At 39.8% G+C, this 19,301-nt stretch overlaps 1 protein-coding gene across 12 annotated transcripts in view; it reads left to right on the top strand.

The window, feature by feature from the left end:
• Positions 1-19,301, top strand: part of ENOX1 (ecto-NOX disulfide-thiol exchanger 1) — a 361,706-nt gene that overhangs the window by 110,022 nt on the left and 232,383 nt on the right. For all 12 annotated transcript variants that reach the window (XM_050331531.1, XM_050331528.1, XM_050331530.1 and 9 more), the window contains one exon: positions 4,693-4,770. The gene's annotated coding sequence lies outside the window, so the exon portion shown is untranslated. The remainder of the gene's footprint in view (positions 1-4,692; positions 4,771-19,301) is intronic.

Raw genomic sequence — 19,301 nt, 5'->3', positions numbered from 1 at the left:
TGCTATGGTATGTGAATTAGAAGTAGATAGCAAAGAGCTATCTGCAGCCTCTCCAGCATTCCAGGGCATTGAGTGTCCCTGCATGCTCCAAGACAAGTGTCAGCTTGTTGGGGGGCTGGGAATTGCAGTGTTGGAAATGACAGGCTGACAAGCCATTCTCACAGATAGAAGCATTTTTTGCAATGAGGCAAGAGTTAAACTTTGTGACCAAGAGTTAAACTTTGTAAACCTATATCAAACAACAACCTGTGTTGTTCATGTAGTGTTTATGCATTTGTACTGTAGAAGAATAAGTCTTACTTGGAAATAAGTCTTAATTTTGAAAACTTTTAAATTTCTCTCTTTATATACTGATCTTGCACTAGATAGAGGCCTAATCTGCTACTTTTAAAGTGTCATGTAAGCTGTAAGACTTGAATAATAAATGCTACATTAAGATAATCAACCTTTCAGACCAGGGGGTCATGGCCCTGAAACTGCCTGTTCATGAAAGCTCAGATTGTTCAGCTTTAGAAACCCATGGAAGCATATAAATCACTTAAAGTAAACCCACAGAGAAATAACCTCCCCTTCCCCATTGCTGTCCTACTGTGGGAAAGACCTTTTGCTATCCCTGATTTCCCCCTGGAATGAAATAGCATCCAGCATTCAATACAAAATTAATAAAGGTATATGGAGCATGTTGAGCAAACAGTGACATATCCCCAACGGTGAATTTACATCCCCCCCATTCTGTTTAAAATTAATAAAGGAAGACAGAGCACACAAAACCAACACAAGAGAGTATAAAACCTCACACACAGAGCCCGCCAAGGCTTGGCACTGAGGGTGGGCTGCTGCGCTGGAGTAAGCAGCTGTAAGTGTTGGGCAAAGCACGTGTTGGAAATGCCGGTTCCCTTTATTGGGCAGGTTCAGGAGGGCTGCTTGGCAGCATGCCCGGTGGATTTGTCACTCGGGAGTGGGCATTGCCTGGGTTATTTGTTGTCTTTTCAACATTTCTGTTGCAAACATTCCCTCCTTCCTGCAGGTGATGTGGAGGATAAAAGATGGCTGTTAAAATTGGAGTCTTGCTCATCTGCATCCCACCTTCCAGTTGCCTTCTGCCCTTCCGTCTCCCAAAGGCACACTCTGCTGTCATCAGCATGCAGTTATGGGTCTGTAAAAATGTTCTGTGATCTGAACAGCTAGCCAAAGGCTTCAACAAGTGTTGTGATGGACCAGGGACTGCTGGAGCAAGGGAATGAAGATAGTATGAATGTCTGGGTCATTCATTCCCTTCAGGAAATTTTAGTATAGAAAATAGATGAGAATCTGCAAATACTGCCTAGGATAATCTACCTGAATTATTACCCAGTTCTCAGATACCTCTTTATGAGCTGGGAGGACTGGCATGGAGGTCAAATACCAAGAAGATGGGCTCCAGCAGTTATTCTACAGCAATTAAGCACAATCAGTTATACTCAAAGCAATCACTAACCTCTTCTTTACCAGCATGAACTAAAAGCTGTACCCTTCAGAGTTGTGCCAACCCCCTCCACAAGTGCCAGCATTGATCCAGCTGCAGAAACTTCCCACAACTGACAGTGAACAGTTGGAAACTGTCAGTTTTCAAAATGTTTATGGCCACATATTTCTGGAGAGATAACAGTTGTCCTGTGTTGCATGCTGGCTTCAGGTTAAGCAATTCTTTATCACTCTGATGTTCTACAGACACCACCAGTTACCCCCAGGTTTGCAGCACCAGCTTCTCCCACCAGTTAATGTGTATTTTATGAGTCCAGAGATGATGCTGCAGAGAGTGGACCTCTGCCAAAAAGAGTTGTTCCTGCTTGTCTTCATCCTTGATTGTTTTTTTTTTTTCTGTACTTGTGGCAGCTGAAGGAGGGGAATACTGTAGCTGTGTCAAGAAAAAGCTGCCTAAACTGCTTTGTAGTGTGATGGCTGGTGCACAAATTTACAGCTACCCGGGAGCAATGTGTCAGCTGCATGTCTTAGGCTCCTCATGTACCAACTCTTCCCATTGCTTCTAAGAGAAACTGAAGCAGTCTGTGGTGGTCTGTTAGAGGTTTGCAAGTGGTACTGGCTGACAGCATTTATTTGGGGACTGGTTTGCAAAGACTCCAGAGATTTTTCAAGTTTGTTGTCCCAGATGGGATCAAATCAGTTGCTAGTGTCCTCCATCTGCCAGCACCTCAGTGGGCCTTGGGTGGAAGGCCAAGGTGCTAAGCCACGAATTTCAGGAGTGTATTTTGTAAGTAATGCTTTATAGCTAACTTAAAGGTTAACTGTTAATTTGGATGAGGCAACTGTGTGTTAGGTAGGATGAAGCTGTTTCAAGAAAACATCTTCTTCCAAGAAAATCCCTTCCTGTAGGCGAGTCTTTAGTCATCTCTGTAACCTTTGTCATCCTCTCCTCCCTGGAGAGTCTTCTCTATGACCTTTGCTATTTTACCAAGGCGCCTCATAAATTATTATTCTTTTAAATGGCACTTAGGCTGTCGTAGTGGCTGCTAGACTTGAAGATTTGCAGTCTACCCTGTAATTTTGAGAGGGAAAAAAATGGTTAAGTGACAGAAGAAATATTGTACTTCACGATAAAACTACTTTTGTGTTTCATTTTCTGCTCAAGTCATTCATATCCCTGTCACTAACCTCATTCAGGTCAAGGGCTTGAGGCAGAGATTGGGCATAATATTTTTGGTCAGACTGATGCATCTGAATATTACAAATATCTGTAATTTTAAAATTGAAATGAACATTGTGTTAAATCCTCAGGCAAATATTATTAAGGCATAATAGATTGCCAAAGTTTACATTTCTTTTGGCAATTCAAGCCCAGACTCTGTTGGCTGGTTATTCCAGACATTAATGAACCTGTTCACACAAAGGGAGCTGCTCCTTATGGATGCAGATTAGATCCTGCATTCTGCAAACTTCACAGGAAAATCTGTGGCCCAAGTAGCTGAAATAACAATGAAAAAATTAATCAGGCACACATTAAATGTGAAGCATGGAAGAAAACATCTGCAGCAGTGAATGGACGTCTGGGTAACATACTTGCAGTGCTGTTTTGCCAGCTTACATCTGGAGTGGTTCATGAGAAGAGAACAGATGCTAGTGTGAAATAGGTCATCATAGCAGCAGGGCATCAGAACAGAGGCATTTCTTTTTTTCTTGCAGTAACAGCTATTTCTTTTTATTCACACCCATTATGAAAATGTTCACCAAGTCTGAAATGTGAATGCATGTATTGTGACAGGCCAGTACTCTTAAAGGGCATAAAGGTAAAAAATAACCTAAGGAGGAGGTTTCAGAGAAGCAGCCCTTTTGCAGTACACACTGAGTATTCTTTAACAGATATGATGACTGTTTTTTGTTAAGATTATGGTTTTTTACCCCCTTCCTTTATTTATGTATTTAGTAGAGATGTTGCTAAATGCCATCTTGCTGGCAAATGCCCAGAAGCGGAGATGCTAATTCAGGGGAGTTTCATCAGTCATTTCAAAGGAGAGGTCACACAGATAAGAAAAATGAACAGTACACAGTATGTGAAGCAGTGACATTCAATGAGTCCTTGTCACTAGCAGCCATTAGCATGGAGGCCTGCTGTTATGTTTCAGTGCTTTTCTTGACCAAGCAGGGAGCCTTTAGAGCACTGTAGCAGTTAATACCATACAAGTTATTGTTTCTTTCTTCAATGCTTTGTATTTTTAGTACCATTTAGATGTTTCTCTCTCCCCTTGTGCATCTAAAATTTTAAAGAGAACCAAAGAATGCATAATTTATATCTGTCCCAGAGGTAATGGAGTGACTCGATATCTGTGAGGGAGATGATTTTAAATTTCATGTCTTATTGAAGAGGTGATTTTTATATGAAAAGTGCAAAAATTGGCCTCAGGGATACCCAGATAATTACCCTTACAACAATAGGTGGGGACTCCAGAGGGGACTATAGCAGAAAGCTTTAGTGTGTTGTGTATCATCCTCCCATGGCATCATGGCTGGCATGATCGAAAACTTAGCTACTGATAGATCTCAGGGAATGTGACTTATATTTTGACTAGGAATAACACATGCAGGAGGTCAAGAAGACAGGTTTTCTTTGACTCTGTTGAGGAATTCATGCAAGATGTAAGGCATTTGCTTACTGCTGAAATTCTTTCCTTCATTTAAAGGATAAAACAATAGTTTATTGATGTTGGGCAGAACCCATCAGTACATGCTTTGTCATACAGCACAGTTCCACAAGACTATTTCTGGTTTTGTTTACCAAAAGCCTGAAAGTGCCATGGCTAGAAATAAATGTCTGCTTCTTTGATATGCTATATGTTTGAAAATGTACTTTAAGGTCTGTATTACAGACAGTTCAAAGGGAATATAAATTGGTGCAGTATTCTCTCTTTTTTCTTTTCTTTCTAATCCAGTCCCACATATTCATTGCATTTTTATGGCAATGGTTTTCAATAACTTGTCTTTAAAAACAACTTACCACTTTGTATTTTATTTAGCTTGGACTTTGCTGCGTTTAAATGATTCTTATGATCTAGCTACTCCCGTAGTTTGCAGTGTTTAACATCCTCTAAACCAAATCTACACTGACACTTAGCATTGTGTATCCAAGGAAACAGCTGATCTTATTTGCTTTTCCTTTGGAAGCTCTCTAGTTTTAACTATTCTTTCCACTTCTTGCAGGATTGACCATGAGAATTTGTAACGTTCCTTTGGAAATACTGTGATGGGGCCACTGAGAAGTTGCCTTCCTGCATACAGGTATGTAAACTGTATTGCATTCTGACTTTTTGTCGTGGTTTAGGAATAGTATTCTTCTGATTTAGTGTTCCCACTGAAACCACTCCAAACCACGTGCTGATTGCTCACTCCTCCCTTCCTCTCCTCCTCCCCTGTGACAGACTGCAGAGGAGAACTGGAGGCGCAAAAGGTAAAGATTAGGGGTTGAGATAAGAACAATTTACTGGAAACAGCAAGGAGATAAGAAATTAGCAGTGATGGCAACAGTACTAATAAAAGAGTGTACAAGAAAAGAGACATCATTGCTCAGCATGGAGAAACCCCAAATAATGCAAGACTGCTCCTTCTGCCATGCTACTCTGACCCAGAAGTGAGCCCTCCCCCCCATCCCTAGAAAATGATGTGAGGTGCTAGAGAATAACCTCTGGGTCCCAGCCATTCCCTCTCCTGGCTATTGCAAAGCTTAACCCTGTTCTGGATGGAACGAGGACACTATTTCAGCATGTAGACTCCTATACTAACATGTTATCTTTTTTATCTTGAATGCATGCAAACCAAATCTAATTATATTGTGGAGAAAGTGTTGTGAAAAAATTATTTTTGTTTCTTGCAATATGATTAAGACATGACTCGGTTCTGTTGCGGTTGTATTGATGTAGAGCAACGCATTCATCTTTCCTTTGAGGTGAATTACTGCAGTTTATAGAGTTGAACTGCAGAAAGGAATTGGACCTGTACATCATTTTCTTCTCACTGCTATGCCTTTCAGTGTGTTTTGAAACTGCATTACCCTAAAAGGCCCTGCAATCGATTGCTCCCACCCAGGTTGCTAACATGTGAGCAGCTGACCCACGGTTATAGCTATAGATGTTTTGAGAAGCAAACTTAGCAAAGGGTCAGCAGAATTACTGAGGCTTACAGGTCAGGAGGAGCTCAGGTTCATGAAAAGTTTAAAAAAATTAGAAAAAAAAAAAAGTGTTGTGTTTAAGAGACAGTAAAAGGAGCAGAATATTAATGATTTGATTCCTCTAGTGTCATCATGGCAAGGAGCAGTGAGGAACCTGTAGGTAATGCTATGTCCTTGTCAACCGGAACAATACTGTTATAAGCACTGTGGCCCACGACTGCTCTGATTTAGAGGGCAGAAAACACTCCCCTGCATTTCAATATGCTTTTCTATGCAGATGTATAGCGGAGAAAGATTTGAGGTGTGGATTCACTGTCCCTGGAGGTTTTTAAGATGAAACCAGATGGGGCACTTAGTGCCATGATCTAGTAACCATGGCGGTGTTGGATCAAGGGCTGGATTTGATGAACTTGGAGGTCTTTTCCAGCCCAGTTGATTCTTTGATTCTATGATTTCTTACTGCTTTCAAAGGTAATATTGAACAGGCATTTTTATAGAAATCTTCTCAGAAAAACCTGTGGGAATCAACTTTTCCGTCTGGATGGTCATGCACTGCTGTCGGTCACACTCAGAGTCTGTGGGAGTTGTATGTAGTCCTAAATAATAATTTTCAAAAATGTTCATTTTGGAATATGTTCCATTTCATATGCTTGGTTTACCTTGGAGTACTTTGGGTGTTACTGCTGTCCATGTTGCCTCTGTAGTCATATACTATTCTATTAGTCTGTAGGAATTCTGCAGGGAAAGTGGCCTGTAAACCTTAAACAAAACCAATATCAGATGGATTAAGGGAATGAGAGGTATCCAAAACAACTTTTAATTTATTCTTGAAAATTATTATGATTTGGTAATATCTTTTAAAGGCGACACAGCTCCAAGATGCTTTAGAAACTCTTTGAACCTACATGTAAACCTCACACAAGGCTATGGCTTCTGTAATGAGCAAAGGCCCTACATCAGATCAGTTGAGATACTGCAGAGACAAATCTGATAGTGGTGCCTTGGGCCTGTGCTGAGTGAAAGCTCCATGTTCAAAAATAAGTGGCTTTTCAGTGTAATTGAACAACTGTTGAATGATCTGTGTCATCCTGAGGCTTTGACTGCGCTGTTTCTTTCTTTAATGATGATATCCCTTAGGGCAATTTTTGTGGTTTTCTTTAGCAGGGGGTGGAGAGAAAGAAATGCAAACACTGAAAGACATTTAGGATACAGGGAGAAAACTAGTTGCAGTATCGGCATTTGGGTTGTAAATCCTTTACTAGCAGCAGCAACAGCTTTATAAAATCTTCCGTTCCAGACCTGTCTATGAGTGTTTTTTGAATCAAGGCTTACCTAAGATTTCCAAGAGTTACTGTTGAAATTGCCAAAGCAAAGTGTGGTTAGACCTGTGTCTTAAAAATTTGATACAAATATAGTCAACAGCTGCTATGTGGAGAAAGCTTAGACATTGTTCTCTAAAACACATTTTAAAAATGTCCTTGTTCACAAGTCTGATTCCTGAAGAATTGTGGTGTACATACAAATTAGTATCATGTCATTTAAAAAGAGGATAAATGTGATATTAATTTGATACATGTACATATTCTATGTAGGTATACTAAGTGGCATAAAATAGTTTGGGTATGGGTGTGCTGCACCTTCATTATAATGCAGAAGCAAAGGAAAACCAATTAAGTTAAAAGGCAAGACAGTTCTACTGAAAAGGAGATAGAAGGTGCAATTTCCCTTTGGAAAGTATTGCCCCGAGGTATTATCAAAAGGTATCACAAGAAATAGATATTTACAGGAATAGGTATACCATCATCGATGTATTTTTCATATTACACATTTATAGAGCTGTTACAACAGTTACATAGCAGTTTCCTAATGGAAGGTTGAACTCAACAATCCTCATCCTAGGGTTTTGGTGAGGCTTCTTCTGCAACTGTGTAGGTATCTTTTGTACCACTTCTCTGCAGCATCTGGTAAAGGCACTGAAGGAAAAAACAGGATAGTGATCTAGCTAAAGAATTAGTTTAACCTAGGTAATCTTTTACCATTGATCCCATGTCTTTCACTGCAAATTTTTTTTTTTTTTTTGTGTCTCCTCCTCTTGCACAGTTCTTGTTTTCTTAATCTCTTTTTTATTTCCTGCCTATGAACCCTCAACCCATTCTCCAGAAAAGCCTCTTTTCCCCCCGACACTTTTATTACTTATTCTTGCTTTGGTGGAGTTTCTTAAGTTTTTCCACTGTGGTCACTAAATGCCTCTGGGGGTGTCCTCAAACCTTTACCCTTGACACCCTAATGGTTAAACAAGTGTCTTGGTTTTATGGGGAGCAGGGAAAACAGAAGTGGTGAAAATGGTTCATGGCCACCACATGGGATGGGAAGCGTCTGACTCCTGGGGCTGGGCTCCTCTGCTACATCCTCCTGTTAAAACATCCTGTGCACGTGGTCAGCCTGGGCTGGCTCTTTGCAGGAGTTTGGTGGAGGGAGCACTGCTCCATTATCTTGCTGCTTCTTCAGTGAAGAAATCACGGCTGGCAAAATACTAGTCTGTCAAAAAACATGGGAGGGAGAGGGAGAAAGGAAGGGAAGAGCCTAGGGAGAGCACTTTTCCACCCGAGCATGTAATCATGGCAACCATACCTTTGATCTGTGTACCAGCACTGCACGCGAATCTGCTGCCACTCCATTAGATACACATGCCTGCCTTAAAGCCACGCTGCCAGAAAGGTCAAACCCTCTGTGCCACCAGGCTTTGCTCAGGACTCAGCTGTCCCACCAGAGGCTTCAATGCAGGGCTGCAAAGAGAAAGCAGGGGGAGCTGATGCACAAACCAGAACCATGGAGGAGCATGTTATCTTTGTGCACCTTATATGTAAATTACCTGACTACAAAAAGGAAGAAAGGAAAGGTAATCTTACTACCTGGAAATGTTCCATGTGTACATTTGATACTTTTAATTGAATTATCAAAAAGATGGAAAACAAATAGTTTGGTAGCTGGAGAAAATCTGTAAGCTAGATTCTTGAAAGGAACATGTGAGAATAAAATGGGAAGATGGGGGAAGTAAATCTCACAAAACTGCCATGGAGGGACCTTTACATTTTATTAGAACAGAAATTCAAACCAGACTGTGATTTTGTAAAGACTACTGTGTCCAAATCATGAGTTGCATGTGCAAGCTATTATAAACACAACAAAGCTGGTGCAAGGACTTGAGCACAAGTATTATGAGGACCACCTGAGGGAGATGGGAGTGTTTAGTTTGGAGAGAAGGAGGTGCAGGGGAGATCTTATCGTTCTTTACAACTACCTGAAAGGAGGTTGAAGTGAGGTAGAAGTCGGTCTCTTCTCCCATGTAACAAGCGGTAGGGTGAGAGAATAAAACCTCAGGTTGTACCAGGGAAGGTTTAAATTGGATATTAGGAAAAGTTTCTTCATGGAAAGGATTGTCCAGCATTGGAACAGGCTGTCCAGGGAGGTAGTGGAATCATCATTTCTACAAGTGTTCAGAAAACATGGGGATGTGGCACTTAGTGTTTAGTGGTGAACGTGGCCATGCTCAGTTAATGGTTGGACTTGATGATCTTGGAGGTCTTTTCCAACCTTAACAATTCTATGTTTCTATATACATTTTTTGATTCTATTTTTGAATGATGGTTCAGAGCACCTGTGACCATTCACCTGTTTTTTTATTGCCTACAACAAGACATGGAGCAAGTGATTATTAGAAAAACTAAAACGGCATTTTGCTTACCTGAGTAAGAGCTGTGGCCAGAGATACTGCAAGAGACTGAAATTAATATGGATACTGGAAAAACAAATCAACCACCAGCCCAGACAGCAGATTCAGCTTCCTCTGTCTTTTATGTTTTGAGTTCTTTTCAAGGTATTTCTAGGGTTGGTGGCAAGTGCTTCCTCTGCTGGAGGAACACTCCAGAAGCATCCTTAAATACCTCCCTGTTATGTTAATGATAGCTACTGCCCAGAAGAATGGGAACGGTTGAGAGACTCCTGCAAACTACACAAAGTGCTCATAGTCAGAGATTAGGGTAAACCTTTTTACTACCCTCACACCAGTGCCATCATCTTGTGCTTCAAAGTGGCAATTAAATGATAATCTTTGCTGATCTTAACTCCTGGGACATAACATAAAAAGAAGGAGATCTTCAGTGTCAACAGACAAGAACAACTTGGGGACAGCAAAGATAAGTTGGCTCATTTGCCTTCATTACCAGCAAGAGAAAAATTGTCTAGATAATGGGTGATTATTTACCTAATCTTCCAGTAAGGAATATTTCAGTGCCACCCCATGCAGTCTCTTCCAGGGCTACACAACACTTGAGTATTTCTGAAATTCAGAAATTGGATTATGCTTTGTTTGCTCCATAGGAAGTAACTTGGTGTCTTATTTGTAGATATCATGGCTAGGCTTCGCGAACGAAGATTTGAAAGGGCTCTACCCACGCTTGCTACAAGCACGCTGATGGCTAAAAAGGCCAAGATATACAGCTGAACATAACTTTCTTTATGGTAATTTGTCAAATGTTAGAAGGAAAAATTACTTTACATTGTAGCTGATTTAATTTGTTTATCTATTTTTCAGAATAAGCATTTGCAGATCTTATATGTCCATTCCAAACACTTTTCTTGCTGTCTTTCTCCCATTTACCTGTATCCTTCCACATACTGCTAATTTCTCGACACAAGTGCCAGCATTAAGAAGCTGAATATAGCCAGTATGACTTTCAGATGGATACAAATTATGTAAAATAAGCACAGAATTTAAAAGCTCAATAATTAATTATGGAGATACACCCTCAATTAAAATGACCCCAGTCCATATTTTGCCTCAGTTTTGTCTAGGTGGAGTCACTGCTAGTGTCTTCTCTCTGTTCTGTCTGTTAAACTCTCTCGGTATGATACTAGGTAATGAATGACGTTGTTGGAAGAGCACTAAGTGTGCAACTGATAGCTCTCAGCATATGGATAATGACACATCTTGCACCTTTTCATTGTCCACATTCTGGCTGCACAGAGATATCTGAACAATAGATGAGATGAAATGGTGGCCATAGCAATTTCAGAAACAATAATTGTCCATTTAGGTCCCTTTAAAAGAAAGACAGCAAAGAACTGCTAAGTTTTCTATGCCTAAGGCCCTCAGAAGAATCAGGCACACATCATGAATAATAATAATAGAAGAGGGAGGACAGCTGCTCAACTGAACATCATCAGTATTGACACCTTCCGGGAGGAATAATCCCCTTGACCAAAGCAGGTGTCACAGCAAGATAAAAGTCATAAGCTACAGATCCAGTGAAAGTCTGTTGCCCTATACAGGAAGATACAAATTTATTTCACTTCTGAAAGGCAGTTAAAACATCTTCTCCAGCTAAGAGGAGAAATCTGTCACCTCTACTGTCCAAGTCTCCAGAAGCAGCAGTGAAACCTGAAGAGACAATACTTAAAAAACAAGGACTGTTCAGATGACCAAGTGACAACCAAAATGAACAGTTAGAAAACAGTCCTTAATTTTTTTTCCACCACAGCCCTGCACAATATTGGCAGGTTAATGCCCTTTCTCTCCTGCCTTTTAGCTAGAGTAAGAAGAAAGGCTACCCGTTCAAATAGAACATTAAAGGATTTTTGGATTAGTGTACATTGTAGCAAATCATAGAATCTTAGAATCATTTGGGTTGAAAAAGACATTTAAGATCATCCAGTCCAAGTGTTAATCTGGTGCTGCCAAGTCCACCACTAAACCGTGTCACTAAGTGCCACATCTACACACATAGCACTTCTGGGATTGAGGGTCCCAAGATATACTGCTACAGAACGGACTCAGGTTTCTAGGATCAGTTATCATTTCAGTAAAGGGAAAATACAAAGAAAGTGACTACTCAGTGCCACAAGTAAAAAACAAACAAACAAACAAACAAACAAGCAAACAAAAAACAACCAAAAAAGGAGAAAAACTTGAAACCATATCAACTTTAATGTGGTTGTTGACTCTATGGAAGAAAGTGGCTGTAGGCAACCATTCAGGAAAGACTGTGTTCCTACTTAATGTTATTGATCCCACATTCGGAAAAAACCCAAAAGACTCCTGAATATTGTGTTCAAGAGGTATTCTAAGAATCTGAGGAAAGCTTGACCAAGTAGTTTGCTCAAAGAGCAAAAATGAAAGTAGAAAGATGAAAGAATATCTTGGGTCAAGCTACTCATTAACTTTGAGCTTTCAGAACACTATTAAAAATTAACCGAGGAAAAGGTAATACATACTATTGCCCAAAATATCTCAGAAGTAAAAAAAATTGTTCTTCATCTAAGTAACCACAGGTTTTTTTCCTAAAATTATCCTAGAAAATTAGGAAGTAACTTGAGGGCCCTGCAGCTGTATCAACTCTACTGACACTTTTCCTATCCGACCTGTGGCTGATCTGTTTCCAAGGGCCTCCAGTGATGGAGATTCTCTGGGGAATTCATTCCAATGCCTGATTTTCCTTACCATTAGAAAAATGCTTTTTTTGTTTTCGTAACATGTGAGCTACTTCTGTTATACCTGCAGTGGACAGGAATAGGATATTCCCTTTTTTCTTGCAACCATATTTGAGATCATCAGAGTCTTTTGTCATGTTTCCCCAAGTTTTGTCCTCCTTGGATTAATCAACAAATTAGCCCTTCAATTTTTTTTGGTCATGCTTTGTAGAGTACTCACTGTTAGTTGGTCACATCCTCTTTAAAATGTGGCATCCAACACTTTACCCAAGGTTATGGTTGAAGTCCTTCCAAAGCAAAGTAAAAAAGGAGAATTCCCCCATGTGTCCTGTAGATAACATTCTCCTTTATATTTCCAATCTGATGTTCATTAATACATGACAGTGACTCACTTGAAGCTTCTGATCTACTGGTCCTCAGGTCCTTCATAGTAAAACTAATCCTGTTTGGTTATTTCCCATTGGGTGTTTGCTGAGTTGACTATTTCTGACCTCACCTCTCAAGGTTAATTGCCAGCAGTTCTAAGATTTTCTCTGTCAGTGATCTAGGTATTCTAGGTGAAATTCATAAGATCCAGACAATTTGAAATATTTTAATTTATTTTGGTTCTCTTTAATCTACTTTTTCCTGTTATGAGCTGAATTGCTACTCCTTTATCTTCAATATTAACTGTTGTGGCTTTCTGATCGCCACTGATCCTAAAAATAGTTTTTTCTCCCATTGAGTGGCAAATGAACTCTTTCTTCTCGCTTTTGATAACAGCAGTTTCTTACTATTGTACTTAGTGGTTTTCTAGGAAGGTTTTCTACCTTTGAAGCCCCCAACAAAAGTACATGGAAATGTTACACACACTAGAGAAAGGGAAGACAAAGTACAATTTTCATAATATGGGACTTCACAGAGACACTAGACTTACAAGTGCAGTTGAAGTTAGTTACAACAGTACTTGACAGGTAGCACACAGATGTCCCTATTCTTACAGTCTCAATGTAAACCTGACTTGATCTAATTGAAACAAGAACCAGCACCAAAGAGAATAAAGGAAAATGTTTCAGAGTTACCAAAGATCTTGAAAGCAAAGGTCAAATCCAGGAGAGAGCTGAGTCTGAAATATGGCCCCCTTTTTATAACATTGACTGATATCAGGAGTTTTATTTAGTGGAGACTTAATTTCTTTATAATGCTGTTCTTCTAATGTTTTTTGGCCACCAATTTCCTTTGTAGTTAAACAAGTGTTCTGTGTTTCTGTCATTCCATGAAAATATCCTGAATGTTCTTACATTTTTTATTTTCTCTTCACACACCTTTTTTACTTTTTGAGTTGAGAAAGAAACAAGGGGATAAGGGAAAGGATTACAGAGTAACAGGTTGAACACATAGCTTATTCTGTAACAAGCTTTCATACTTTTGTCCAATATTCCTTCTTTTTTGCTGGTTTTTTTTTTTTTTTTTTTGTCAGGGGTTGGGGGGGGAGGTGATGGGGTTGAGCTATTCAGCAATGTTTCTGAAATCCTGGTCAAAGTTCTGCAGAAGAGCTCCTGTCAGGTTTTCATGTCTGTCACACATGAGTGAGATCAATCAACTGCACTATCTGTTCCCAATGAAGTGTAGATATACAGAGAAAACTGGTTGTTCTCTTGTTCTGGGGCATGAAGCATTTTGAACATCTGATCTTTCTATAATCCTTCCAGGAGCATTCCCCTTTAATGCTAGAGGCCTTTGATGCCAGATTTTATAATGGTCACTCCGGCAATCCTTCCACCATTAATACATCTTTGATTTTTCATGGTTCTGTCTGTAGGTTGAAGTGAGTTGGGATTTCTGTTGGAACGTTTGTCAAGAGCCATATGGTCAGCAGGCAGCTTGTAGTGCCACAGGATGAGCTTTCAAAAAAAAAGTCAGTGTTTGATAGACAAATGTATCGTATTATTTTAAGGTCTTTGAGTTATAAAAAACCTCCCACAAGTCTACGTGAATGTCCTTCATGACAGTGTTTTGGTTTTTTGAAGATATTTAACTGTGTGTGCTGAGAACCCAGTGGACTGCTGACAGTCTTACCACTGAATGCATGATGTACCTAAGACTGTAGAGCCTAAATCAATGTAGAGAGCTGTAACTTAACAGCCTATGACCTTGGTTCAGAGACTTTTCCTCACTTCATGAGATTCAGATGCTCAGTGAGAGTCCATAGACCTACAGCTAAGGGTTTACATCTACACAGCAGAGGAGTTCCCTCTGTCCGTTTTCCAAGCCAACCAGAAGTTGTGTAGCACAGTTAGCATGATGCTGAGTACAAGCTTATAAATTGCTGTGATTGGCAGTGTTCATTAGCTCTGACTCAGTGCAGTTAACTTGACCTCAGCATTGCTAGTGAGTTTATCTGGCTTCCAGTTGTCTCTGACCAAGACCAGAACTATCCTTAGTTCACTCAGTGTGACTCCAGCAGGCTGGTGTCATCACCCAGACCATGCAGGCACATGCCGTGGTACACTTTGCCCAACATTTAAAGCACCACAGATCCCTGGGAACAAACAGCTCTGGGAGCAGACAAGAAGCCTCCTCCAATGGATTAATGTCCCCTGTCCCTTAAAACTTCCACCTCAGTTTCTGGGCTCTCCCTCAGGTCCCTGCAGGCAAGGGGCAGCCTGCGCTGTGAAGCACGTTTTGCCATCTGGCAAGTCTGCCCACACCTGCCCATCAGCTGTTCCCAGGCAGAGCATACCCGGGCTGCTCTGCCTGCCTCCCTCTCCCTAGGCAGCAATTGGTGTGCTGCTTCGCTGTCCGGCTGCTGGTTTTCATTAAACTTCCAGTAATGAAATTACCTCTTGTGACTTCTCTCCAACTTTTGTGCTGGCTCAAAAGTGGGTTCAAATTTGCCACTGCCCCCGCTCTACCAGTAAAGGTGTAATAGATGGACAGGCAGAGTTTCAGTTAAAAATAACCACAGTGAACGAAAATCAGACTTGCTCTTTGCTCTTATGCTGCATTTTTATGTTATTTTGATACCATATTGTACAGATCTGATTTTGAAGCATACTGCCTTTAAGCTCTCATTTCCACACTCATCACCAGAGGTTGCCCTGCCTTCAGCAGAGTTAAAGGCTCAGCAGATTCTTTGTAAATGGGATCTGAGAAATTATTCATGTTAAAAGAACTGTTTTTTAAAATGATTTTTTAATGACCCTAGTCTGGTTTTGGGTATGGCCAGGCAAATGCTTAAACTGAGGTGGCTGGGGGGATTGTGGGGGAGGGGGGAATGGGTCAGGCCCTGTGCTACTCACCAAGATCTAGAATGTTGTATCCCTCAGTGCAGTGCTGTTCTCACAGACACACGTCCCTGCTCCTTGGTCCACTTTTTTCTACATGTTTTATCTCCACAGTTTGGTAGCTTGTAGGAGCCTGTCCCAAGAGAGAACTGGAATAATTAAAAAAGTTAATGTTTAAACTGATGGAAACATTTTAACTAGAAAATTGGGAAATTTGCATGTTATCGATGCCATTCTGTATTTGTGGCATCACACCTTTCATGATTGCATGATCTCTCCAAAACTTTGCTGCTCATATTTCTTGATCAGTAAGGGAGATGACCAAAATTTTGCACTTTAGGTCTTTCAAGAGGTGAGATAAAGAACAAAAAAATTTGATCTCAGTAAGATTTAACTGAGTGATTCAGTCTGTGGTTGAATCTATTACTTTGGATATCAATAGTATTACAAAATATTCAAGGCCACTTAGGTTTGACTGTAGAGTAAGACTAATAGAATGAGGAACATAAGTCCCATTGCCTTCATGTTTGTTTTGTTTTCCATGGTGGAACGAGTTGACAGATGAGACTAGAGAATTTTGCCCCTGAGATTATTACTAGCTTTTTAGTCAGGAAAATCTGAGTAATTTGACTATGTTGCCAACTCTTCTCTGCTCTCCACTGCAGCTGAGACAGGTTATAGATTGGACAAGGTTTGAAATGACTCTCCTTTTCAAAGCATTGTTTTGTGAAGAAGCAAAGAGCAGTTTCTACTCTAAGAGAATCTGTCACCTTGTCCTCTAGAAGAAAGGCAACAACAATCTTTTCCAATAATGCACCCGTTATCTCCCTCCTGGAATTTATCAGGCAGAAGACATATTGATCCAATTTGCAGGTTGCAGCCTGTAGTTCTCCAAAAATGTCCAAACCCCTAGCACATGATGATGGCCAGAACTTAGTCTGCATTTAGTTTGCAGACGTGTTCTTTCCCCCACTTTCTCCCTTGTGGGCTGCTGTTCTCTTTACAATCCAAGCAATCTAAAGTAGAAGAAAAATTCCTCTGTTTCAACTAATTAATTTTAACTGTATTCTTTAGGAAGTTATCTTCCAATGTTTTTCTCCATGGTTTCTCAGCATCTGTGAATTTGGATGAAAAAATTGTGGATGGAAATATTTATATCCAAGCAAAATATGCTTAATTTGAGTTAAAAAAAATCTATAAACTTTTTTCTATTTATTTTATAAATTTTTGTCATTCCTAATGGAGACGGTATTTTTGTTGCATAAAACTGGCACTTCTCTTTTAATCTCTGGGTTTGTTTTTTAAGATTGCTTTTTAAGATAACTGACACCTTGTATGTCTCAGAAAACCCTGTTGTAATGATTCACTGTGTTTTACTCCTCATTATGAAACAGAAATGAATGTGAAATCATTTGTTTTATCATCAATTTAGAGTGTGACAGATAAATCTTACTTGTTTGTTAGAAACCACTTTCAGAGGCTACTATGGCAACAAAATTAATGACAAAGAAGGAAACTGTTAATTAATTGCTCAGACTGACTAGAATAAGAAAATCCTGAATCTTTGTTCAATGCGTTTACTAAAATCCCAATAGCTTTTGGATATTTGGTTGAAGAGTTAGTGCATCTTTTTACTGTAATAGAAAAAAAGAGGTTTATGATAATAGAATTGAAAGGGCACACGGACTTCATTAGCCTTCCCCTATGATCCTGTCGGACGTGATTGCTAAAGTTTGGGTCATGCTCACAATGATCCCCTCTGCTGCTAATAACTTGATGAATAAAACTGATAATCCCTTTAGGCCACTAAGGACATAAACAAATAGGAGTAGTCCCTGTCTCAAGATTTACAGTCTACAAAACTGATACATGCCAAGCAAAAAGTAATACACTGGCATGCAGGCAAAAAGGGTAATTCCAATTCTTTTTAAAATAGTCTGGGATGCTACCAGAGATATTATGTTGATACATGTTAGTAGGCATGAGATGAGTTGAGGACATAATCTCCTCAGGAAGAGAGGAAGAACTCCTGGGGTGCCTATAGGCATTTAAGTATATAAACTACAACAGTTTCCTTATTACTAAAGTTGGCATATTATACTCTGTAAAGCTGGATTGATACATTTTCTACAACAGAATGATCTGCCAACAAACTGATTCAAGGTGTAACTTACGGAGAGACTGATCATTTTTACTTTCTGAATGTAAATTACAGTTTGAGAAAATAAATACATCTCTGTAGAGAGTTCAGAGCATGAAACATTTGGGCATTTTTACGTATTCATTCAATTCAAGAACCAGTCATATGGTGGAAACGCATATGGCCAGCACCCCATAAGGTCAGTTGCCATATGGCCAAAACTCTGCTTTTCCAGAGAATTAGGACAGATGGGTAAGATCTCTGCTGGTTTGAAGTGGGGAGAGAAGATACCGTGTAGCAATAGGATGCTCCTTCTCCCCTCCTCTTTGGCATTATTTACTTTATTGACATGTCAGCTTTCCAGACATATGACAGTCGATCTTCTAAAGTATCAGCTCTGTGGAATTAGAAACTTATGAAGTATGAACTGAAGAATGAAACTTTGACTTACACAGTGAATTCCTTCAACAACTAACTCTTCTTCACAAAGTCAACTGTTGCCTCTGAATAAAATAGGAATGAGCTTCTAAGCCTGTGACAGGAATCAAAAATAGTGACTGAACAACTGAGAAGCATTTGCTTTTCTACAGTAATCCTTCAATAAAGATCTGAATGCATAGTATTGAAACAAAAGAATAAACCCAATACTGCTTACAGCAGTATATTACATTTTTCCCCTGGTGGAACCCATGAGGTTGTTACTCCAGTGACTCTTTCCCCACTAGGTTTCATAATTTCTCTATTAGACTGAAAGACAACACTACAAAACAAAAGTGCTGTGAGTTGGTGTTTCCAAAGAAGGTACTGGTGGCTGCTCACAAGCTGTACACTGGTATGCTCCATAGCAACGTGCCATATATTCTTCTCACAGACATATATGTATACAAGGGGGATTACCTACTGAGGGACATGAATGTGATCATGGTCCCCCATCCCTTTCTTAGACAAAACTCCAATTAGCTCTGCTTAGAGTTTCTCTCTTGGTCTAAGGCCAAGAGACCTATGTTGGCTATGTGTGATGCAGCTATATTGGATAAGCAGAGATATGTAGTGTCTGCTGAGAGAAGTTCCCTTGCTCGAAAGTAGCCATTAGAATGTTTCTTCCCTTCCTGCATTCTAATGTTTGCAAATCTTAGGTTTTTCTTAGCTAGCTAAGGAGCAGAAGAAAAAGCCTCAATGTAAATAACAGCAAGGGGGTTCCTTTTCATCACAGTAATAAAGATACCAGAGGCCATCCTGTTTTCCAGGTGCTTTTCTGCTTCTGCTGCCTATGATATCTACACCAAACATGGTGCCATCAGTCAGCTACGGTGTGGTAGGTTCATGCATATTTACCGATTTGCAAATTATGCATGGAGAGCTCTTAGCATAGCTGTTTCTTTGTCTTTCTGCTTCTCTTCCTTCACTAATGATTCAAAATGCTTACATGCCTAGAATCAGAGGGTTGTATTCTATGTTTAGTGTTTGCCTTTGTACACCAATTAGGCCTTTGTAATTTAAATGATGTTTTATTTGCTGATTTGGAAGCATCCTTGTTGGTAGAATGAGGCTTTCTTCATCCCGCAACTGTTCTTTGATATAATGATTTATTAAGGTACTAGGAGAAATATTGATCCTGCTAATAGCTTCTGCCTTGCCACAGAATGCCTTACATTTTACTTGCTGAAAGGGCCATATTCCTTTCCTCATCATCTGATTGACCATAAATGCTTTGGCCTTTCCCCAGCAATTATCACACTAACCAAAGCAG

Source organism: Myiozetetes cayanensis, unplaced genomic scaffold (assembly GCF_022539395.1).
Source record: "Myiozetetes cayanensis isolate MyiCay16 unplaced genomic scaffold, myiCay2020 scf5-8, whole genome shotgun sequence".
Taxonomy (NCBI): domain Eukaryota; kingdom Metazoa; phylum Chordata; class Aves; order Passeriformes; family Tyrannidae; genus Myiozetetes; species Myiozetetes cayanensis.
This window is presented reverse-complemented; position numbering and strand designations above follow the sequence as displayed.